Source organism: Pleurodeles waltl, chromosome 2_2 (assembly GCF_031143425.1).
Source record: "Pleurodeles waltl isolate 20211129_DDA chromosome 2_2, aPleWal1.hap1.20221129, whole genome shotgun sequence".
NCBI lineage: Eukaryota > Metazoa > Chordata > Amphibia > Caudata > Salamandridae > Pleurodeles > Pleurodeles waltl.
In genome coordinates, this window is record NC_090439.1 from 874,965,183 (window position 1) to 874,990,783 (window position 25,601).

Consider the following 25,601-nt stretch of genomic DNA (forward strand, 5'->3'; position numbering starts at 1 on the left):
TAGGCTCAGTTTGTCCCACCCGAGAAAGCCGTGTCCAAAGAATACTTTCCAGAGAACTCCTTTTCTGTCAACAGGCCTTTAATTTTTTTTCTTATCTGTCACGTTTGCTTGGCATTCAAAGACTGAGGTCAAATGTCCAGCTTTGCTTTTGTGGGAGCCTGGTTATTTTGTTTTGTTTTCTGCTGACTTTAAAGTGACAGCCTTTCATTTTCTACATGGTGCCCGGTTGTGACTTTTTTGTATTTTATTTTACACAGCCATCTCAAGAAGTATCTCGTCCTTTATCTGCACAAAATATTTGCATTTTTTTCATAATTCTTCTTTGTGAGTCCATTTGATTTGTGAAACTGCCTTTTTTAGGAACAAAGTACAAAACCTCATTTCAGTTTCAGTGTCACCCTAACATATGGTGATCTTGGGCAATTTACACTGTTTATGGCCCATTCACTGTCTAGCACAAGGTAAGATCTTTTCAAAGGAAAGAGCCAACCAAAATGTAACACAATTTAACAATGCGTGGTTTTCACTTTGATGTGTAAAGCATATGCTTTATTTATGACATCTGTGGCAACTCGTTTTGGAGATTTGGATAAAACTCTTTTTTTATGAAAGACACTTTTTTATGGAAGCTTTTGTGTTTATGTTTACCTACAAAATAATTATGTTTCCGTCTGCAACTGTGCTATTTTCCGATTACACAAATTACTGGATATACTCAATTTCCTCACTTACCCTGCAGGCACTGGGGCCCTGATTTGAATGGTGCAGCAGGTGCAGAGGCACAGGGCCCAAAAGCTCAATGAAATATATTGAATACTGATTATTGCCATATGTTACTACTAAGCAAGCAGTCACCAGCGCAGGAATCTTGCAGGCACTAAGGTCAAGATTTGGATGGTGCAGCAGGTGCAGTGGCACAGAGGACAAAAGCTCTTGGATACCCACTGAGCACTGATTATTGCTAAATGATACCACTGAACAAGCAGTCATAAGCACATTTAGCTTGCAGGCACTAGAGCCATGATTTGGGTGGTGCAGTGGCTCAGGGGCCAAAAGCTCTTGGACATACCCACTGAGCACCGATTATTGCTACATGTTACCACTGAAGAAGCAGTCACCCGTGCAGTTACCTTGCAGGCAGTAGGGCCATGATTTGGATGGTGCAGCATGTGAAGTGGCACAGCAGCCTAACGCTCTCGAAACCCACTGAGCACCAATTATTGCTATATGTTACTACTGAACAAGCAGTCAAATGCGCAGTTCCTTGTAGGCAGTAGGGCTGTGATTTGGATGGTGCAGCAGGCGCAGTGGCAAAGCGGCCAAAAGCTCTCGAAACCCACTGAGCACCGATTATTGCTATATGTTACCTCTGAGCAAGCAGTCACGCACGCAGTTACCTTGCAGGCACTAGGGTCATGATTTGGATGGTGCAGCAGCTGCAGTGGCACAGGGGGCAAAAGCTCTCAGAAATCCAAGGAACACCGATTATTGCTATATCTTTCCACTAAGCAAGCAGTCACAAGCGCAGTTACCTTGCAGGCACCAGGGCCACGGTCTGGATGGTGCAGCTGTCATAGTTGGACTTAAGCTCCTTAGCAAGACTGCTGGTTTAGGGGTTTAGCACTACTGTTTGTAGGCGACTGAGTCACTCCTACAACAAGTTGCAATTGTCAGCCCAACCCTCCCGGCTCACAAGCAGTACCTCACCAAACTTAGATAGTAAATGTGATTTCTGGCAGCCTTACACATGGAATCTAGGTGTGACTTCTCAGGGGAGTTGTGGTGGAACAGAAGTTACCCTTTTCTCTCGTTAGCAGTAAGTCTCATACACACATAGGCAATTAAGGAGATAGAGGAAAGTTTTCAATATATTTATTGAAAAGACTGCAATCTACGGTAAAATGCAAGCATTGCAATGATTAGGATAATGAGCAATAATAAAAGCAAAATCATGAAGATGAGAGTTGTGAATATGAAAACCCCCACCATACTGTAATAAACATAAGATATGCAATTCCTAGCAAAGATAGTTTAAACTCTCCCCCAACCAGAGCTAGGTGTGATAAACCCTGATCTGCCAGTACCATGTCCATGAGAGGCACCCCCATCCCTCATTACCTCGGATTAAGTCTGTAGGTCAGTCTCCATGAAGACACAAAGGCTGAGTTCTGCAGCAAGGTGACGTGCAGCATAGATGGCATCTGGAAGGAACCCCTCTAATTACCTTGTCCGTGTGAGGTGTATTTATACTGATCATGTAGGATCCCTGCAGGTATGTTCTTAAACAGCTGATAATGTGGCAGACTTGTGTCAGCAATTACATAAACAATCCCTAACAATTGTGCTTTATGTTCCTGTCAAACATGAGTTAGAAAGGGACATGATAACATTACCTACGTACGTCACTGATCATGACGCCTTCTCAGAATGGCACTGATACGCAAAAGCAAAACATTTTTTATAAAATGTAGGCAGCTGCAAAGTGCTAAAAGAAATAATGAAATAAATGGAACAAAACAGAGCATGCTAAGTAGGTAAAAGGTTACTAGATGAAAAAGGCAACAGGCTTGCAAGCTGATAGTTAAGCTGTCCCCTGTGTCCAGTGGGAAACTAAAATGGATTCACCACACAGCAGGTGCAGTGGTACAGGGGCTAAAAGCTCTTGCAAACCCACTGAGCACCAATTATTGCTATATGTTACCACTGAACAACCAGTCACAAGCGCAGTTACCTTGCAGGCACTTGGGCCACGGTTGGATGGTGCAGCAGGTGCAGTGACAACGGGGACAAAAGCTCTTGGAAACCAACTGAGCACTGATTATTGCTATATGTTGCCACTGAGTAAGCATTAACAAGCATAGTTACTTTACAGGCATTAGGGCCACGGTTTGGATGGCGCAGCAGGTGCAGTGGCACAGGGGCCAAAAGCCCTGGGAAATCCACTGAACACCACTTATTTCTGTATTTCACTACTAAACAATCAGAAGTGTTTTTTGATTCTTTTGTAACTATTGTGCCTAAAGCATCAATATAATCAAAGCTGTAACCTCTTGGACTAGTCTGACTACCTACAATTCATATTACCTTCAGTGCATTTATATGGCACATTTTGACAGTTCTTGTATGTCCCAAATGCGTCTGAATCTGGACACAGTAACAACTTGGCAAGGGTATTCTCCATTCTGTAACATTAGCACTTCATTTGTTGTAATCACTGTATAAATGCTTATAACTTACCATATAGCATCCCATACCAAGCATTGGCAAAGCCAGTGGGTCTCGTCTATGCAAGATCTTTTGCCTTTGTCAATTTATTTAGCCATATCTGAGATCAGCGCTAACTTCAGTGCAGCATAACTGAAAAAAAGCACCATAATACAGGCAGTGCTGGCTGTGTTGTACAACCTTTTTTACATTACTTTCAGACATTTGTAACATAGCTAAAAACATTAGTAAAGACAATAAATCCTACATAGGCAAGACATATTGGCATTGCCAATGCTTAAGTCTCTGATCTCAAGTTACTGATTTAATAAGTTGTTCAGTTGCTGTGTATGGTGACAGCAAAACGGAGGTCCTTGCCTGACACTGCAGGGTTCGTCAATTCTAATTATCAAAATAATCCTTTGCTTTTTGTATAACAATATTACAGATTCTGTTGTTTTTAAGTGTGTGGACAGTAGGTATTAGTATTACCCACTAGTCATGATTGGTATTCAGTCTTGTGAACAACACACCCCACAAATATTAGCAACAGCTCTCATTAAACCGTCTTGTAGTCCCTTGCTGTAGAGGCACTGAGGGGAGGAAGTATTAATGCAAGACCTCAGAATTAACACTTACCAATGTAATGCTTGGAAGTGCTATTTCTAAAAAATGGCAAAAGAAATCGAAATATTCAACCCATAAAAAATCAGGAAGGAAGAATATGATATATTCATGAAACAAGAAAAGAAAACAAATTAAAAGGAAGATAAAAGAAAACATAGGAAAAATAAGAGGCATGAAAGAACGGGGTGAAGAACTGAGAAAATAAGGGCAGGGAATAGACAAAAGTGGGTGGCGGGCTACCCAAAAGGGGAGGAAATGGATAGAATGTAGTAAAGAAGTAAAATGGATGAGGAAATGGGACTACATTGGGGAAATTTCAAAGTGAAATAAAAGAAAAGACAACATTTGGGAAATACGAAGTAAACTAAGTTAGAAGTAAAAAATATAGTGGCCCTTTCTCATTTAATACAAGTCTCTAGTAAAAAGACCCCACCACTCTATGCTTGTTTTGTGGACTATTCCGCAGCATTTCATTCTATTGACAGAAACCATTTATGGGCAAAACTCCAGGGCTGGGGTTTACCAAGTAATCTGTTAAGGTCAATAGAGCTACTTTGCACAGAGACTTAGGTAAGAGTGAAGCTTTCTACAACTGCCTTAAGCACACAATGGCCTGAAGCAAGGATGTGTCCTTGACCTGCTCCTTTTTAACCTGTATACCGCAGACATGTCGTCAGTTCTAAAAAGCGCCAACTTGATCCCACCTAGAATTGGGAAATTAGGAATAACACTTCTACAGTATGCTAACGACATTGTCTTGCTGGATCACTCTAGAATAGGACTTCAAAAAGCTATCTGCTCTTCACAATTTCAGCGAGGCAAATAAGATGATGGCGAATGCCTCTAAAACAAAGGTAGTTGCCTTCGGGATAGCTTCTAAAAACCTGAGTCATTATTGTTTTTTGGGCCCCTTGAAGATCACTGGGACAGAGTGGTACAACTACTTAGGGGTGTGGCTGACAGCGAATGGGAAGGCTAAAGCTCACCTCTGCCATCTTAAAACTGAGGCTGACTTGATAATTGCAAAAGTGTGTCAGCTTAACAACTTGATTGAGAGCCCTTCTTTAATTCCCATTCGACGAGTGCTTGCCGCTTCTCTTCTGCCAGCATTAAATTACGGTCACAAAGCGTTTCCAGGGCAGCTCACTAATTTAGCGGACCAACTTCAAGTTAAAGCCTATAAAAGGGTGTTTAAACTGCCACAGTATATAAGAGGTTGCCTGGTAAGTTTAGAGCTGGGACTAGAAAGTCAGAAGTGGGCCCATATGGATGTTTTTCTAAAGTACTATTATAGGGTTCCCCCAGCTCCACCTAATACATTGAAATCAGCAATTTGCTGTATCTTCACCCTAAACGATAATCCGTGGTTGAACTTTCTAGGCACCTCATTGCAATCCTTATATATTAACCAGTCAGCCCTAGACTTGCTGCTTCTCACACAAGCCATCCTCAAAGCGGCTCTGAAGAAGCAGATTAGACGTATTTCAATGACAGCAGATCTTGCTAAATTAAATACTTCACCTGTGGTAGCTGCCCTGAAACCATCCTACGAGTCTAGCCCGTATCTGCTGACAGTGCAGCCATACTTAGTCTGCTTGTTGAGAATCATGACCACAAGGATGATGGCTCTGAGGATTAAAGAGATGGACGGAAAACGGCAATCCCTCCCCATGATAACCAATTACAGGCTTTCTGGGTATAAATTTGAGTCGTTTAGCCATCTTCTGTGCTGTTGCCCAGCTCTCAGGATTGCACTTGCACTTTGCTCAAACCTCTCTTTTTAAGTCAAGGCAAAAGGATGTGCGCACAAGCAACAAATTTAGTTTTTACCATGAAAGAACCTAGGGCCAGATGCAGGAAACGGATAGCGACTCGCAAACGGCAAAAATTGCCGTTTGCGACTCGCTAATCGCGTTTCCCTATGCAATATGCATTTCAGAATCGCAAATAGGAAGGGGTGTTCCCTTCCTATTTGCGATTCGGAGTGGTATGCAATACCATTTGCGACCGCATATGCGGTCGCAAATGGTGTCGCAGTTACCATCCACTTCAAGTGGATGGTAACCCACTCGCAAATTGGAAGGGGTCCCCATGGAACCCCTTCCACTTTGTGAATGGACCCACAAATATTTTTTCAGGGCAGGTAGTGGTCCAAGGGACCACTACCTGCCCTGAAAAAAACCGAAACTAAAGGTTTCGGATTTTTTTTTTAAGTGCAGCTCGTTTTCCTTTACGGAAAACGGGCTACACTTAAAAAAAAAAAAAAAAAATGCTTTATTTAAAAGCAGTCACAAACATGGAGGTCTGCTGACTACAGCAGGCCTCCATGTTTGCGAGTGCCTAGACTCGCTATGGGGCCGCAATTTGCGACCCACCTCATGAATATTAATGAGGTGGGTCATTGCGACCCCATAGCGAGTCGCAGACGGTGTCTGAGACACCGTTCTGCATTGGAAATTGCGACTTGCAATTTGCGAGTCGCTCCGACTCGCAAATTGCAAGTCGCAATTCCCAACTTTAATACATCTGGCCCCTACTGATTTAGCAACATTTTGAAAATCCATCCACCAACTACAAAACCTGCTGGATGCAAGCAGAAAAGTTGGATAGCGTTTGCTGTACTTATGCCTACATTTCACTTATGTCATTTCAATGTTTGAGTTCTTAAGACATTGTCTGCTTTTGTAGGTTGCAGTACAAGATTTGTTGGACAGATATCCTTACCTGCGGCTGCTCTCACAGTATGATCAGACTCTGACTTGGTGACCCCTTGCCCTTTCTACTGTAATGTAAATGTTGTTTTAACTTTTCTATATTTATTGATTCATCGTAAACTGCTATTATCTGAAGATTGTTCTTTGTAAGATTTTAATAAAACATATAATACATTTTTTTTTTACCTTTTACCTTCAAAGTTCAAGAGGTCTTCTGCACAGCTGTCCTTCTAGTGCCACTTTAAAGATTGGGAAGTGTCCGGGACTTCATCTGATTGAACTTACGGGGGTGGGTGCGCAGAAAAGCTGAAGTACGAATTTGTTGTGGCCTGTATGAGACCGCATCTTCCCACTCTAGGCTCCTCGTTTTACACTTTTGTCTTGGGGTTACCTAGTGACTCCTACAGGCTTCGGTTGCGTTTTCTAGGCAGGCAGGAAGCATAATAACACACATAACGTTATCGAAATTAGTGAATGTTAAGCAATGGTGTGTTTGAAAGGAAATTCAATTTATATCCAGTAGTAGATGCATTCTTTGCCCCTCCTACCACATGGCACTGGACTGTGCGAAGTTTGAATGATTTCAGATGTGTTGTATTTTGGGACGTAATTTATTTCTATTTAAATGTAAGCCTTTTACGTTCGGGAAACTGTAATTGTGCCTTTTGCGAGAATATGATAACCCGAAAACTTTAACAGGGCGAGCATAGTGAGAAGATAATTGACAGGGCTGCAGGTCAGGCAAGGGAAATAAATAAGAAGTGTGTCTCTTAACTGCCGTTATTTTTATGACTGGAGCAGTCCAGGCAGGTGCAGTGAGCTGAACGGAAAGACTTTGGGTGCTTGGCAAATCGTTCTTTCATTGGCAACAAAGGGAGTCGGAGGATTAGCTTCTTGGGGCTGTGTGGGGTATTACACCCTCCTAATGTTTTCTGTAGTAAATAGTTGGGGAAGGGTGCTTAAAATCTTGTATGGTGAGGTGTGTGACCAGTCGCGGCTCTCTTCACTCAAAAGGAGCAGGGTGGGGGCGGCGCGCGGGGGAGGGATCTGAACTTTAATATTAAAAAAACACTTACCTTTTCCACGCCGTCCCGCGCCGCACTACTCTTCCCTGCTGGCTGCAAGCAGGCAACTGTGTTGCTGGGCTGGAGAGAGCCTACCGCGCATGTGTGTGTTGCCGGCCCGAGACGGCAGGACAAACATACATGCGCAGTGAGTCCCCCTCACTGCTTCTCATCCCAGATGCCCTGCCCCTTTCACAACAAGGGGATAATAAACCATGTTTATTATCTCCTCTTTGTGAAAGTTTTGCAGCCTCTGCTACTGGCAGGGGGGGTGACGCTCCTCCACCCCTGTGTGTGACCTATTTCACTCGGGATTTTTACACACACATGCAGACAAAAATACGCACACACAGACGTCTCTGTGTTAAAGGTCTTAAAAAATGTTATTTAACAAATATTGAGTTTTAAGTACCCCCTCACAACCGGCACGCCTCTCCCTTCCTGCTGCTCCTGAAGCCCCTCTAGCGTGCTACTCGCCGAAAAGCTTGTCAGTGGTAGTAAGCGCTATATAAATACAATTACAATATTGTGTATTTTAACCAGAATGGCTTTTGGGAAGTCTTAAGCTCACAGCCCCTCAAACTTGCAGACCAAGCTACGCCCCTGCATATTCCACCAGCTTGGAATGAATATGGGGAACAGGTCATTCTAGTTTGCCAAATGACTGACTCGCCCTACCGGAGCAGCAGCATGCGTTGAATGGGAGACAAGAATGGAAAGGTAGCCGCACATGCTCAGATAAAGCGATGTAACGTCAGATGAGGCAAGCACCGGAAGAAAAGTTGGAACAAGGGTTCCAGTATCATAAAGTGTTTGTGACAGACTGAAAGCGTCAGAAGGCTTTGCGCTCTAACATTCAGGTTGTTCACTGAGTGTAAAACAAGCTATATCTATGGTTTGTGGTGTGGGAGAATGACAGTGCCTTTTTTTGAAGCCTGGAATAGCCTGGCGACCGTGATGGTTATGCCATAGAGTTGTGCTATGCATTGAATCCTCATTGCTGGAGCCTTCTAGGCCTTTGCTCCACAAGTTCAGTATACTTCAGAGTTATACAGCGCACTCTCAACAGTGCCTGGTGAGTAGTGGGTGGGGCTCTGTGGTGGGCCACCCCAGGACCCACAGTACGGACCCCGCTTTCAACAGGCCGAAAGAGCCCAGTGACGCTATTGCTTTACCCTGCTCCAGGGACCTTTTCGGTGACTGCAAAATACGTGTCTTTCGCAGTGCTTAACTTGTAAATAAAAAGGTGCTGGTGTCCAAAGCTCTCCTTTGAAACATGCGGCTGCTGCAGTTAAATGTGTGCGAGCACAGAATACTGAGGCAGCGTAATCCTAAAGCCATTTTGGGCCTCTTTAGTCCATTTACAGCCACTCCCTGCCCCTTCAGCTCACTCTTGCAGCTGTTTTCTCCCTTTCTGATGCTTTTTCGTTTTTTCTTTTCCTTCGCCTTTCCCATATGTGTCTTTTTCTCACAGTAAATGCCTGATGCAGAAAACTAAGTGCCTGCCTTCAAAAATAACTGTCAGTGCCCTGCACCGGAAACCACTGGCTCAAATTAAAAACTGGTCTTTTGGCCAGACAACTATATAGCTGTGTGACTATCTGTGTCGATTGATACAGACGGCATGCTTTGTTAAATCGAACAAATGTTATTGGGGGCAGACTGCAGCCTGGCACTGAACAGAAAGCATGCCAACTAGAGGTGGGTGAGTCAGCAAATTAGGCTCGGAACTTGGAGCCTGTGCACAAGCTGACCCCTGCAAATATTACAACAAACGTCACGTAAAGTATGGTAAAGTCTATTCAGAATTCAAAAAAGTGCATTTCTTTAACAGGTGGGAGCTTTAAAATCAACAAGGCACATTATAGCATTGCAATTAGAGTTACTTATTAAAAGTCATAGTTTTGTATAATTGGTAGAACTGAACTCAGATATCTGAGAGTGCTTTCATACACGATAAGATCACACAATTTAGATGGGACAGCAGCAATGTATCTGGTTTTACTGGCTGCACTTTGTACAAATCAAACAGGAAATGTGCCTCTATTTGTCATTCTTTATAGTAAGGCTTTGTTTTTACCTCTTGGTCAATTCTCTGCCGTTTTAAAATAAGGTGCACACTCGACTGTAAGGCTGAGCGCTTTACATGAGTACCAGGTACATTACACAAGGTCACGTGCTTTGTTTATAGGCATGGGGAAGTTTAGTGATGTACCCAAAAATCACAGGATAATGAGCAGACGCCAAGACTGGAACCTGGTTCCCCAGTAGGCAGATCTGACAGCAATGCCACATCCTGGGTAGAGGAAGGCGGAGCAGGTGAGGCCGGCAGGCTGGCATCCATCCGTCTGTCCGAGTGAGGCTTTCAGTGGCTCACCCGCCTCTAATACCAACAAAGACACTGTGAAGTCAGGAAACATTCACAGGCCCTCCCTCGCTCCATAGCCTCAACAGACCCCGCACAGCTTTCCGCACAGGCTCCAGTGTAAAGTGTTACGGTGACTTGCAGGAACATGATTTTTACTACTGATAAATACTAGGAATCTTTTCTGTGCTTTACAGTGCTTTGTTTTTTTCCCATGATTAAAAAGTCAAGTTTTAAAAATAGTTATGATTTCATAATATATCCCAAGCCTTCCTTCCCCACAGCATTAACCGTCCATGTATCCCAGGAGTGTTATCATGGTGGGGTTCTAGTGCAGCCCTGCGGGTATGGGCATTCTGTGGAACGGAGGATGAGGGCATCTCAAGCGAGGGTCCCGGGTGCAGCATTTCTCAGCGGTGACAAACGGCCTCACGTTCATGTCTGCACCAGATACGGCGACTGCACATCCTCACGTAGCTAGAAATCACGCAAACTGTCACGGGGTTTAACCCCGCACTCTACGGCTAGAAGGGGCAAACAACATGTTGTCGAGCAAATCCTCCCTGTCTAAAGGGATCGCTGCCAGAGAAGGAAAGATGAGCCGGGGAGGAGGGAGAACCCGCGCCGTGGGTAACTGCGAAACCTTTCACCGAATGCCCCCTTCTGCTCCGGTTACGGCGCCCGGGAGTTTCATTTCCACAACACAATTAAAGTATTGTAAAACAAATTTCATTTCATTGACTATAGTTCACTAAAGGCCCACCTATGTTTATGCTGGCAAGATACATCACTGCATTAAGAGTTTGCTTTTTGGAGTTATAATATTAATTTGTGTATATGGCATCTCATAACGAACGTCCTTCTGTCAGTTCTAAGCGCTGTAAAAAGCAGATTATACTATTAGCTAATTACATAGGTACTCAGTTCACTGAGCGCAGGTGGCTCCGTGGTGCTTAGCGGCGTCACTGACTAGGAGCTCGTGCTCTCCAACCGCGCCCCCTTTCCTTGTGAGGGCAATGCATTGACTAACAGTGAGATGAGCAGTAGCACTTTCCGTTTACTGTGTGCAACAAGTACTTTATAAACGGAGAGTTAACAAGCTTTAGTTAAGACCGCAAGATTCGTATTATTTAGAAGGCATACAACCTTTGGAGTTACATGGTTCTGGCCTACAAACTTTTCATCAGTGTTAAGACCTTTCCATTTGGCGACCATACCGTTCTGACGAGGGGGGAAACATTACAAATAAGCGTAACCACAAAACCAATATGCAGCAGCAATCCATTTACAATACCCCAAAGACCTCGGCTGATCTTAGAAAGGAGACTAAGCTCTTTACAGCACTCCGAACATTAGGAAATGAATTCCCTGTCAGCAAAAGGCAGAGGACAAACAGACCTTTGAAATGGCCGCCGTGGCGCGAGGTGGTCAGCCCCACAAATCACCAACAGGTCCTAATGAATACTGGGTGTGGGCATCGGGGTTCTGTCAGGCCTGACACCGTGTCCCATGTAGCTTAAAGCCAGCAGCCCTGGAAAGGTGGAGGCCCCGTCGGCTCTCCAACATCTGGGATTTTAGTTGTCATTCTGGCATGCCAAGCAAGCGCAAACGAAAGAGTAAAAGGGGATTATCCTGACAACGAAATGAGTTACCGAATCTGGTGATAATGAAAAGCAGAAGAGCTCTAATTCCCGGCCGCAGTCTCCGAGGTGGAGGTGCGTTTATAGTTGCAGGAGTAAAACGCTGGAGGGACGAACAGATGTTCTGCCATCCATGAAACTCGACGCCGCCTAATCCTACCCCCGAGTAGCACGATTAATTCTGTGCGGCTTCCTTGCCATGACTGCGTACCCGCTCGAGTCGTTACTGATGAACTGCCATCTTGTAAAAAAATGGTTGACTCTAATAAATTGACGGTAGGTCGTCTTAAGGTGCATCGGTCTATAAAGTGACGCAGCTTGTACCACCATTGCAGCAGACACGTTTAGGGAGTCTGGCTTAAGCCCCGCTTGACTCCTGTTGAGTATTTTAAACCCGTACTTGTCATGTTCAGACAATATGACCTTAAACGTAATAAGGTGCTTTAGGGATCAAAGATGGAAAAATACACAGTGACGCCAGCTAAAATGTGATGTTGATTTCTTGGCAGCTTTGGAAGCTGATATATTTCTAACTCTGTATAAAAAAGGAGAGATGTTAATTTCTTGAATTTAGCAAAACTAGAGATTCTAAAAATGAGGTAAGAGTTGAGCAAACAATAACGTTAAACATTTATGCTTTTTCATATAAAGTTACGGAGTCTATATTTTATTCTTTATCCAGATAGATATGAAGGGGCAAATGATGTACGAGTACATCTCCAGCCAAATGTAGTTGTGTTTATTTTTTTAAAGGTCTTTCTTTCTTTCTTGTGTAATTTTAGGTTATAGGAATATGGGTAGTGCACCTCTGACTCTCATCTTGTCTGCCTAAAAATTGAAACTAACCTGAGTCGGGCCTGCTCAGAAAGTGCATTGTCCTGGGACACAGGCAGCAAAGTGCTGAGGAAGCCTTTCTTGGAAAATGTGTCTTTATTTGTCTTTCCTTATATTAGGGCTTTGTTTCTACTTCTTTATCCATTTTCTGCAGTTTTAAATACAGCGATTCTCAACCCGAGGGTATTACATGAGCACCAGTCACAGGTGGTGAGGACTCCCTTTGGTAATGACTCTGGCAATCCAGAGTTGATACTGAGTTGCCATTTTTAGGTCGAGCCTCGGCAGCAGGCAAGCGCTGTCTCTCAGCATGTTGTAATCTACATGTGTGGACTTGCAGCACGCCCACCTCAATCCCATCACTTTCTTTCGTTCTGTCGTCTGCCGTTCAAAATTCCCTTGATTTCATAGGTAAATGCTTTACGTTTGTCCCGCCTTGAGGCTGCTGTATTACCGCCTGGAGACTGACCCTGTAACATGGATTATTGCATGATCGGCCATATACCTTAGTGAGGGGCACTACTTTTTTCTTTTGCCTATCCACTTCACGCTGCTTGGCTGTATGATGTTTCTTCCTCTTTCATGTTTTGGGCATGCTGCTGTTTCTTTGTGGTGTCTGCACACAAAGGCTGCAATCTGGAGGGTGGTTCTTTTTTATTTATTTAATATATATTTTTAAATGTTCATATAGCACAAACTAGATCAGAGGAGCAATTTACATGACTACGTGAAGTCTCATATAGCGCAACCTCGATCTGAGGAGTGCTTTACATGACTACCACTTACATTTTTAGCACTTTAAAAATATACAAACTGTATCACTTACAACAGAAATCCTCAACGCGACTCTCCCAGCACGGTGGGCGAGCCGATACTACAGTATTCACTGCACTCGAGAAACTCGCCCCACATTGCTTTGCGGGGCATTTCTTTTTTAAAACATTTTTGCCCATAACTCAACATGTGGTGGTCTGACGACAAACTGCCAAACTGTTCAGCACAATGTGCTCTTTCTGTCAAGGTCATCTCTGGGTCCTCACACTAGGTTGGGGGGACTCGAAAATAGTAACCTCTCCCTCCATTCAATGTCTTTTAAGCTCTCTCATGGCTGGAACTTTTGTTTTACAGCTGGGAGTAGTTTGTATATTAAGGACCTTGTTTGTAATAGTATTGCAGTAGGCTTGATAGGCCTGAAAATGTGTAAGGCACCACGCCCTACTGGGGATACAGATATGGTTACACTGCATTACTTTCTGCCATTCTGTCTTCATGTCATTAGGCCCTCTAGGGTCTGACTATATGGTTACATGACCATGTTTCTTACAAATGCAATTTTAATTATTGTGTCCTCTAGGGGAAACTTGCCCCATAATGTTTTGCAGGGCATGCCTTTTACATTTTTTTTTTTGCCTATAACTCACCATGGTCATAGGACAACAGAACCACCATCAAAACGTTCAGCACAACACACTCTTTCGGTCTATGTCATATCTGAGTCCCCACACTAGGTTGGGCAAGGTAGCCAAACTGAGAAGTTTGGTTTCAAACTTCTCAGCACAATAAATCCACACTGATGGCAGTGTGAGATTTATTGAGAAATGCACAGAGAGGGCATCTTAGAGGTGCCCCCTGCATGCCAGCCCAACTGCTAGTGCTAGGCTGACCAGTCTCTGCCAGCCTGGCACGTCCAGACAAGTTTCTGTCCACATGGGGGAGTGCCTTTTGCACTCTGTGACCAGGAACAAAGCCTGTCCTGGGTGGAGGTGCTTCACACCTCCCCCTGCAGGAACTGTAACACCTGGTAGTGAGCCTCAAAGACTCAAGCGTGGTGTTGCAGCTCCCCAGGGCACTCCAGCTAGTGGAGATGCCCACCCCCCCGGACACAGCCCCCACTTTTGGCAGCAAGTCCAGTGAGAATGAGAAAATCAAGGAGGAGTCACCCCCTCAGCCAGGTCCACCCCTAAGGTGACCAGAGCTGAAGTGACCCCCTCCTTGAAAAATCCTTCATCTTGCTTCGGAGGGTTTAGCCCAATAGGGATAGGGATGTGCCCCCTTCCCCAAAGGGAGGAGGCACAAAGAGGGTGTAGCCACCCTCAGGGACAGTAGCCATTGGCTACTGTCCTGCAGCCCTAACACCCCCCTAAATTTCGTATTTAGTGGTGACCCTGAACCCAGGAAATCAGATTCCTGACGACCTACAAAGAAGGACTGCGTAGCTGAAAAACCCCTCAGTGAAGTAGGAAGACGACAACTGCTTTGGTCCCAGCCCTGTAGGCCTGTCTCCAACTTCAGAGAACCTGCTCCAGCGACGCATCCTGCGGGCTCATGCGACCTCTGCTGACTCAGAGGACTGCCCTGCTCTTAAGAAGGATCAAGAACTCCTGTGGACAGAGGACCTGTCCAACCAAGAAAGAAGAAACCATCTTTAAAGGGACTCCCACCTCACTCCAGAATCGTGATTCCCCAGCACTCTGCACCAGACGCCCCTGGCCCATGTCCAGAGAAACCAACGACCCAGAGAGGACCCCCAGCTGACGGCATGTCCACCCTGGGCTGACCTCTCTGCACCCCCACAGTGACGCCTGCAGAGGGAATCCCGAGGACCCCCCTGAACCCGATTGCCCAGGACAAAGATATCCGCCGCCTGGAGAAGCACTGCACCCGCACCTCCCAGGCCTGTGAAGAACTGACCACCAGTGCAGCAGTGACCAGCATGCCCTCACGCATGCCCAATCGGTGGCTGGCCCGAGAAGCCCATGCCCAGCCTGCAAGGTCTGAGTGACCCCCTCCGGGTCCCTCCATTGAATCCTATTCCTAATGCCCTGTTTGCCCACTGTACCCAGCTGCCCCTGTGCCGCCGAGAGTGTGATTTGTGTGTTTACTTTGCACTTTTATCTATTATTGCCTCTGTCAAGCCTCTTGGGAAACTCCTGGACTCTGTGCACACTATGGCCCTCAGTACAACCCTGGCGGTCAAAGACTGCCAGGGTTGAAGTGGCGATCGTACCGCCAACAGGCTGGCGGTACAATTCGCCATATTTTGACCGCAGCGGTAGCGCTGCGGTCACACCGCCAGGACCGGCGGTTTTCCGCCATGGGTGTCCCGGCGGTTATAATCCGCCAGGGCAGCACTGCTTGCAGCATTGCCCTGGGGATTATGACTCCCCTTCCCGCCAGACTGTCCATGGCAGTAGAGACTGCCATGGAAAGGCTGGCGGGAAGGCGAGTCGCGGGGCCCCTAGGGGCCCCTGCACTGCCCATGCACATAGCATAGGCAGTGTAGGGGCCCCCAGGCACAGCCCGTTGCGATTCTTACTGTCTGCCTGGCAGACAGTGAAGAGTGCGACGGGTGCTGCTGCACCCGCCGAACCACAACATTGCCGCCGGCTCCATTAGGAGCCGGCTGCAATGTTACGACCCAGCGGGGATGTCCAAATGCGGCCGGCGGGTTTCCGGCCGCATGGGCGGCCGTCTGGCGGTACAACCAACCACCAAGGTTGTAATGAGGGCCTATATCTCATTTTGATATAGTATACAGAGCCAGCTTCCTACACCTCTAGAGAGCCACAGGACCACGACCTGTGTTGCAGAGCCTTGGAGAGTCCGTGGGACAGCAGGATTCACAAGCCAGCCATCGTCATTGATACAGGTGAGTGACTCCTTTACTCCAAGGGAGATTCCTTCTTGCTTTCCTAAGTGCAGGTAAAGTCCCAGTGACTCTGGAGGATGCACTGCCACAGGGTTGCAGAAATCTTTGCAGAACTTGGAAACAAAGTTCCAGTGGGAGCCCTCCTATTGGCTACAGTCTTGCTGGTGGTTCTAGCGAAGAATAGCAGCGGTTCTGGTGTCCAGGTTGCAGAAGTGTCTTGCAGAGGAGACTTGCAGATGGTTTCTGAAGTGAATCTAGGGTCCCACCCTCAAGGGAGCCCTTAAGTTACACAGGAAGGAGGGTTGGACACTTACTGCAGTGACCCACCCATCAGAGGGGGTCAGGAACGTCACCCAACTGTACTAACCAGTCAGATGCTCCCAGGGGCCTCTGCTCATTTTATTTCCAAGCTGGCAGAAATCAAGCGGCCACCTGACAGAGCTCTGTGCACCTCCCTAGGGGAGGAGCTGGACGGGGGAAGGGGGGATGACACGTCACTCCCCTATCCTCTGTGTGGTTTCGCACCAGAGCAGGAACAGGGGGTTCCCGTGCTAGTGCAAACCAGTTTATGCAAGGAGGGAACCAAATATGCACTTCAAAGCACTCTGATGGTGCTTAGAGACGGCCCCACCACAGCCCAGAGACACCTATTTCTAAAGAGGAGGTTGTCACACCTCTGTCTTACAGGAAGTCCTTTGTTATACCTTCCCCTGCCCGAGCTAGGCTCAGCAATAAGAGGGCAGGACAGTGTCTGGGGATCGGCAGCAGCACAGGCTCACATGCATACCTTGCAAGGCTGTACAGGCAGCCTTTGGAGGATCCTCTAGGAAACCTCCAGAGTACATGGTATCATGCAACTAGTACTGGAATCGGTGTAGTTACATGAGTCAAACATGTTTAATACCAAACATGCCTTTATGTAGTTGGACAACTCATGTTGACCAGTGTCCGCTACATACCTTAAGATGGCTTCCCTGCACTTACAAAGCCCAGTCTGAGGTTTTTAGGGGTACCTCTGCTCATTCAGAGGTGGCCTCACACTTAGAACCACGCACCCTCCCTTGGACTAAAGGGCTACCTTAGGGGTGACTTACAGGGTCTGAGTGTAGTGCAGTGCACCATTTCACTCAGGCTGCAATGGCAGGCCTGTAGTCACAGTTTTCATGGGCCTCCATGTGTGGCACAATACATACTGCAGCCCATGGAGGACCCCTGGTGCACCAATGTCCTGTGTACCTAAGTGCCGTATACTAGGGACTTACATGGGTGCACCAATATGCTGATTGTGGGGCGTAAGAGCTACCATACAACTAAATTTAGGGTAGAAACCGCTGACACTGGGGTCCTGGTTAGCAGGATCACAGTGTACTACAGTCTAAACACACTGACACCAGGCAAAAAGTTGGGGTAATTATGTCAGAAAGGTGCTATTTTCCTACATTGGGAAGGTGTACTGATTCCCACTCAAGACAAAATTTGTCTGCGAGCAAGAGCTGTCTTGAAACTCCAGCGCTCACAAGTGCTTACATTGCACGTTCTCCGCGGTCCCCAGTCACGGAAGAGACCTTGCACCACCTCCAGATGGAGATGCCATTCATGATCCGTGAGGCATCAACAGCTTAGTTTGTTCGCACTGGTGTTCAGTGAGCCCTCAAAGTGTTGTACGACCACGAAAATGTTCTGGAGTTCCATCCATGTCCAGAGGCACACACCATTCTGGCTCAGTGTCAATGACCCCACGTCACCTTGTTTGTTGCAGTACCTCATGATGGTGGTGTTGTCCGTGAACACCCCAGCTAGCCTTCCCTTGATGGAAGGGAGGAAGGCTTTCAGTGCCAAGTGGATTGCTCTCATCTCCAACAAGCCGATATGATGCTGAGACTTGCCGGAAACCAGATTACTCTGAGCTACACCTCTCACAAATGGCTGCCCCAACCCAAATGTGGCGCATTTGACATCACTGTGTGCTCTGGATGGGGAAGGGAGAGGGGTCTGCCTCTGACCCAGTCTCTATTCATCAGCCACCACTGCAGATCTTTTGCAGTTCCCTCCAATACCTGGACCAGGTCGGAGAGATTTCCCTGATGCTGCACCTATTGGGATTTCAGGTCCCACTGCAAAGCCTGCATATGCCAACAGGCATGTGTTATCAGTCAGTCTCACCGAAATCCAGGATAGAGGCTGAAACATCAGAGTCATAGCTTGAATATACTGGACTCGCCATTCTGGAGTTTGGAATGACTTTTTGAAGTGGAGCAACTGGAAGGGAATGATGTGTGACTTGGGCATATTGACAGTGAACCCCAGGAGAATGCAGGAGGTCCACCATAGTCTGGTGGTGGGCAATGACTGCTAGCAGAAGCTTACCTTCAGCAGCCAGTCACTGAGGCATGGGATGACTGGAGCCCCTGACCTCTGTGAATGAGCTGCAATCACCCCACCTTTGTGAACACTTGAGGGATGCTAGTAAAGCCACAGCAAACTGAAAGTGCTCGTGGCCCAGTGTGAACCACAAATGATGTCTGTGTGCCAGCAGGACGGGTATGTGCAAATATGCATCCTGCAAGTCTAATGCTACCATCCAGTCTCCAAGGTCCACGACAAACAGGACCTGAGCCAATGTCAGTATTTTGAATTTCTCCTTTTTCAAGAAGTAGTTATAGGGTGCAGATCTAGTATACGGCAGAAGTCTGTATCCTTCTCCACACCAGAAAGTGGTGAGAATAGCAACCACAACCTACTTCTAACATTAGCACCCTCTTGATGGCTCCTTTGACCAAAACAGCCTACATACAGTTCCCAACGCAGCAGAGAGATAGTGTCCTCCATCAGCTGTTCTAAGGATGGAGGCATTGACGGTGGGGTTTCTGTGAATTAAAGGGTGTAACCTTGATGAACAATTTGAAGTGCCCTATGGACTGCCATCAGGGCAGGTGGTGCTTGGTCCTGCCACTGATTGTATGTGTGTAATAGTAAGAGGGCATATTAAAGGGGTTTTATGTTGCGGCTGCTGGGGGGTGTCAGACTGAGGAGATCTCTGGCTTTGGGTCCAACAACGCTTGTGGGAACGTTGGTCACAGAAGGACTGGGAAAACTGTTGGCTGTGGTGGCTTGGCAGAAATTATGCAGTCAGTACCCCCTACCATAACCACAGAAGGGTTAAAGGCAGAGTGCAACTGGCATGGGTCCGTGGAGAGTCCCAGCAATCAGGCGGTGGCCCTGCTGTCCTTAGAGTGCTGAAGCACCAAATCTGCCTTATCTACATAAGGGCGAGTGCTGTTGAAGAATACATCCACAAGGGATGCCTGTACATCCTCCCAGAAAGTGAATAGACCTCAGCCAGGCTTAGCATGCAAGTGCCACTGACGTAGCAATCACTGCCATCAGAAATGGCCTCAGTCAATATGACTCTGGCCTCCTGGAAACCATGGGTAGCACTTGTGCAACCAAATCCTAAACTGTGTGGGAATACCAGCTCAAGAGACATGCAATGTTCATTGACGGCAGAGTATGGCAGGCAGAAGAGAACATTCCCTTGCCAAAGGTGTCCATCCCCTTGGATTCCCTATCCAGTGGTGTGGTAGGGAAGACAGCAGGGTTGACTTTGTACATGGAGGCCTGGACAACCAGACTCTCCAGGGTGGGGTGTTGGGCGAGGAAAGATCGGTCCCCAGGAGCGAGGCAATGGCACCGGGCAGTTGTCCTGAACACAGGAGCCGCTGTGAAGGGCTTGGCCCATGCCCCGAGCAGGACATCTGTGAGGACTTCATTAAAAGGTAAAAGAGGTTCTGTGGGGGCTATTTGCGGCTGAAAAACCTCTATTAAGAGGCTAGTCTTGACTGCACCTAAGGGCAGAATTAGGTCCAGTGCCCCAGCCTCCCTCCTCACCACCATTGCAAATGAAGACCCTTCCTCTGTAGCCACACTTGGAGGATTTAATTTTCCAAATTACCGGCGTTTGCCAGTTTGTAATACCAGTTATCCTTGGGCTCTTCCATGGGGTTGGGATAACCGTAAGTATCCTCACATCCTTCTCAATTGAACTCCCCACAGGGTCTATCGAAAAAAGTTATGCCTGGCGCCAGAGTCGACATTGGGCAACGACGGTCCGGCTCAGTATTGGAGCCGAATTTAATGATCGGTTTGGCGCTGCTGTGTTTCATCAGCAGCTTGGGGAATGGCGCCACTGGAACAGGGTCCATGAAGTGTGCAGCCAGAGCTGATCTGGGTCCAAGAATTGATCCATAGGCCCGACTGGCGCTGAGGGTGAATCCTTGGGAGGGAAGCCAGTGAGGGAACTCACTGAATCCATATGGCCCAAAGGTGCTGCAGAGGGATTGTTCCACCCAAATATGAGGTGCATGGCCTCATAAAACTCCTTTAACTGGGCTGGGGTCACTCTGCCAAATTCTAGGAGGCATGGAGCAGACCCAGACTCTGTGGTTGATGCATTGGTGGGGGCTCTACATCTGTGGCGACAAACCTGTGCCTGGTCTGAAGTTTTGGTCTGGCGAAGTCCAAGAGTTTTTTGACTTCTTAGACTTTTTGAATTTTTTTATGTGACTTAACCAATGATGTTTTTGAGCACAATAATGTGAGCCTGGAAAGGCTCAACAAGCAGGACTGGGACCTTCCGGAAGACCGGGACCTGGAGCATTGCTAAGTCGACTGGCGTTGGGCGACCAGGAACTTCAGGGAATGCTCGTGAACTGCCTTAGGATTCATGGTGCGACAGTCGGGCAGGTCTTGGAGTCGATTCCTGGACCGGACACCAGAGGTAAACCAGGTGAGTATCTGTCACAAACAGCCCGGGATAGGGAACACAGGGTTTAAACCCCACAGGTGTTTTAGGGGACATCACTATATGGATACTGGTAGCAAAAGCTCTAAAGAATTTGACAAAACATTTTTAAAAAATAGACAGAAAAATGAACTGAGCTAGCTTTCTCTGCATCTACACTGATGGCGCGGAAAGAAAAGAACTGATGTCAACACTCTGAGGCGGTATCTATATAGGTACAGCGCACCTTATCCAGTTTGGACGACGTGGAGCAGATTGGCACAACCTACTGGCGTGCAGAGGTACTGCTCAGGATCAGTGCTGCCCAGTCTCCATATTGTGGCCCAGAGAAGATCTTTTCTATTATCCAGTACAACTATGCACACTATGGGCTAGTCCCTCATCACTTACATACAGGCTCCTTGGTGCCTTCGACCACAACTTCAGGGCAAAAGATAGGTGCTGTATTTGGCCCCCAGAGGACAGCGTCCTTCCTGCTCACCTCCCTCTAAATTACATCCAAAAACGATTGCCATGACAACAATATATTTTTATCACTTGCCAGTCTTTTGATATTCATCAATTTATCTTTCATTACCATGTGATGTGGTTTATTTGCCATGAAGCTCATAAAGTGTGGCACTTATCACACACTCATCACAGATCCCTAATGGGCGTTTGGGGAACGAGATAAAAAGTCTCTGAGTTGCAAAAGTGAGTTGCGTGCTCTCCTCACTGAAGAGAATAGAAAATTAGACCGATTAGGTCTTAAAACACACATAATCAAGTGTTGGTCCCTCTGTGTACAGGGTCAAAAAGATAAAGCAAGAAATGGTTTATATATATTTAACAACATAACACTTAGACGACCACTGCAGATGTTTCCAAGTATGGGACTGTGAAAGTATCGCCTTTCTTCCTTCAGGTGCATTAAAAATGGGCAAAAGGCAGCATTACTACTCACTTGTGTAAACATTAAGATCTGCAACTTAAAAAGCCAGTGCTAACCTTTCGGACTGCGTTAAGGAGAAGTATTTATGCTACGGACAGCTCACCGACAAGCAGGGGGGTTGTGTCTGAACTAAGGTCCGAAGACCGCGCGAGGCCTCGCTGTGCTCTGTGGGCTGTCATTAAGGGGGTCATTCTGACCCTGGCGGCCGGTGACCGCCAGGGTCACCGACCACGGGAGCACCGCCAACAGGCTGGCGGTGCTCCCGTGGGCATTCTGAGCGCGGCGGTTCAGCCGCGGCCAGAAAGGGTAAACCGGCGGTCTCCCGCCGGTTTACCACTGCCCTTGTGAATCCTCCATGGCTGCGGAGCGCGCTCCGCAGCCATGGGGATTCTGACACCCCCTACCGCCATCCTGTTCCTGGCGGGTCTCCCGCCAGGAACAGGATGGCGGTAGGGGGTGCCGCGGGGCCCCTGGGGGCCCCTGCAGTGCCCATGCCCATGGCATGGGCACTGCAGGGGCCCCCGTAAGAGGGCCCCGCAAAGTATTTCAGTGTCTGCTAAGCAGACACTGAAATACGCGACGGGTGCAACTGCACCCGTCGCACCCCTGCAACTATGCCGGCTCAATTCTGAGCCGGCGTCCTCGTTGCAGGGGCATTTCCTCTGGGCCGGCGGGCGCTCTTTTGGAGAGCGCCCGCCGGCCCAGAGGAAATGTCTGAATGGCCGCTGCGGTCTTTTGACCGCAGTGCAGTCATTCAGCGGCGGTACCTTGGCTAACGGCCTCCGCCGTCCGCCAAGGTCAAAATGACCCCCTAAGTGTTATCACGAAACTTTCTGTCGATGCCAATGCACACGAAGGCACTTGTAAATGCAGTGCAATGGGCATGAGAAGCCGGGGTCAGCGTGAAGTAAGGATGATAAACCTTTCCCTTGAACTTCATAAATGTCGTACAGCGGCTACCTTGGCAGTCTGGGACCAGTGGCTTCCAGCACTTCAAACGATCAGGGAAAATTTTTTTCTATTTTAATGCAGTTCAGGCAGGCCTCGCTTAACTTTTGTGGTCGCTTTGGGGGCAACGGTTATAGTGGGGGCATAGTCGTGATGCTTCAGACATCATTTCAAAAAGGGCTTATTCGCGTTTTATTCTTTGGGCCAGGAATCCAGCTTGTTCAGTGTCTAACAAGGTTCAAACGTAGTTCAGGCCTGGGAGGAATCAGGAAGTACGCCAGAGATGCCTATCTGTCTGTAATGAGCTCATCTGCCTTGGACAGGGGCTGGGCAGGTACAGCCAACACAGCGCTTTGATGTCACCCGCATGCAAATCTCTAGGAGGGATCAATCACGCACAGAAGAACAAAAGAAAAGAAGCATTTGCAACGCAGTAGGTCTCGCATTTGCTTGAGTTAGAGCTATTGGCATTGTAAATTCATAACCAGACTTTTCTTGCCACATAAATTGGTCAACCTTGCCTCATAATTTCGTCTTTTCAGGCCATATAATTCCAGTGGTCCTGCATATAACGAAAACACTTCCATTAGCCTTCTTCCTCTACAGCTAGGAGAGCTAGAAAATATTATTCTATCACTATAGCCTTTTTTTTTTTTTTTTTAGTAAATTTGAATTTGCTGCACGTGGCACATCATCCAATACATGCTGTAATACTAATTCTAGATCAAACAGATCAAAATCTATCGAAATTTGGGTGCACTGTTATGCAATGCTACACCAGCCAGTTTGCAAGTTAACCTTACACCTCTCTGCTGCTGATGCCTGTATTCAGCTATGTCCAGAGGTTACAAAGTATCCCAGATGGTTCAAACATCCTCACATGATGGGATAGAGTCAAAGATGATCTCTTCTTTCGCATGAAAATATTCTGTTTTACAAGTCACAAAAATCCGTGCTTACACCTCAGACATTGTTTCTAAAGTAGCATTTTGCAGGAGAAAACTCAAGACTTTAGAAGAATTCCGAACATGTCCCATCTTAACATTCAGTATCTTCAGTCCTGAAGGGCTACATAAAGTGGGTTTATGTTCTAATATTAAGGTGGAAATCTCGACCTATGTCACATTCCCATTATCAACAATGATTATTACAAAATCTAGGTACATTTATATGGGAAAGTACAGCTCTGCTATTCCTAACATCACATCTCCCTCTTTTCACAATAATGTGGTAGATGATACTGCAATGCTGTCATGATTGTAGGTCAATATTACATAATAAAATATCGCAACAGCAAGATAACACTACCACATAATTAATTGTATAGTTTATCTTTAGTTGTATGGTATGCCATATCATTGTTTTTCCTTGCTGCGTCATGCGCTTTTCATTACTTAGTAAGTGTATCTGCTGCATCAATTGGTCTTCTGTTGCCACATAATTCCAGTGCCACTTACTATAACACAAAATTAATTTAAAGTTAGGACTTTATGAACTGCACATTTTCCATCTAAATTCTGAGGGTCCTAAAGATTACTTCCCATAGTGTGATTCCCCCCTCACCCAGGAAAATTCAGAGCCCTCTTTATAAACAAACTTTCTTTCCATCCTTTCTCTTACACATTGTTCAAAGGAGCCCAGAACCTGCTTGCTTGAGAGCCAACTGAGCAAAGGCCCAATAATTCTATCAAGATCGACATTCACAAGATCCACTGGAACCCCATCTCATGTTCTGTTTTCTTCAAGCTCAAAGCAAAAACAAGAAGAAAACTTCCCGGTATTGGTGCAAAACATGCACGAATCAGCGCAAGAACACAGATTTCACTTGTTATTACGCCTCCCCACCATGAATGAACAACTTGGAAGTGATTTACTGTCCTACGCTCCTTCCACTGCAGACTTATACTAATGAAAGGTCCGACACACTCACGCAGGCACACACACTCACGTAGGCACACACAACACAAGCGCGAGCGCACACACAGCACATGCTCACACGCACCTGAACAGTGCATCCACTTTCAGACGAGCTCCTTCCTCAGTGCCAAGTTTCCCCACCTTTATGTACCTTAAACAAACTGAAGAGGAAGATTCTAGCAATGTCCCCCTCACTTTGGTTATGAAATTCAAGCGCTCGCTGTATTCGGTCTGTGTCAAAAACACACAAAGGAACGGGCCTGGTCCCAATGCGCATTCCAGAGACAGAGTTGTACTTTTCCTGGATGAAAACATTCCCAGGCTGAGACTCTTATCACATCTACCTTCCACATCCCCCATGTTGGCTTTCACACGGTGTAACCCTGTGCTAGTGTGGAAAGCGCAACACGTTCTGTGTGGAAAACAAGCTTGGTGTGTAAAAATCCTGCGCCACTGCTGTGATGACACCTGGAGCTTAGCAGAAAATGGAGTCAGTGGTCAAGATGGAGTCGGTGGTCAAATACACATAACATTGCAGCTAGTTCATGAACTAATATCTGACACACAAACTGAGTTAAACTCACCACTAGCGAGCAAGGATTTTCTACAGGACACCGCAACCAGCAAATGAAATCGCTTTGAGCCCACAGTATAAGTATACTTAAAAGTATACACAAGGTCCAACGCTTACGGTCAACCTAAATATAGCTCCTACTTTTCAGAATATCACACCGCATATACAAACAAGCACTGGCATAGCCAATAGGTCTTGCCTTTGGGACATTTTAAGTATTTAGCAAGAGATATTGGTTTTGCCAATGTTTGTAAGCTACGTTGTATAGTATTGTGTCTGCTGTGCAGCATGGTGATAAGTTGTAATAAAAAGGTGTTATAGTTCAGTGACAGA

At 46.5% G+C, this 25,601-nt stretch overlaps 1 protein-coding gene across 3 annotated transcripts in view; it reads left to right on the plus strand.

Annotated features, from left to right (window-relative positions):
• VPS13B (vacuolar protein sorting 13 homolog B) overlaps positions 1-25,601 on the plus strand; it is a 2,423,697-nt gene that overhangs the window by 1,830,195 nt on the left and 567,901 nt on the right. The window lies entirely within an intron of this gene.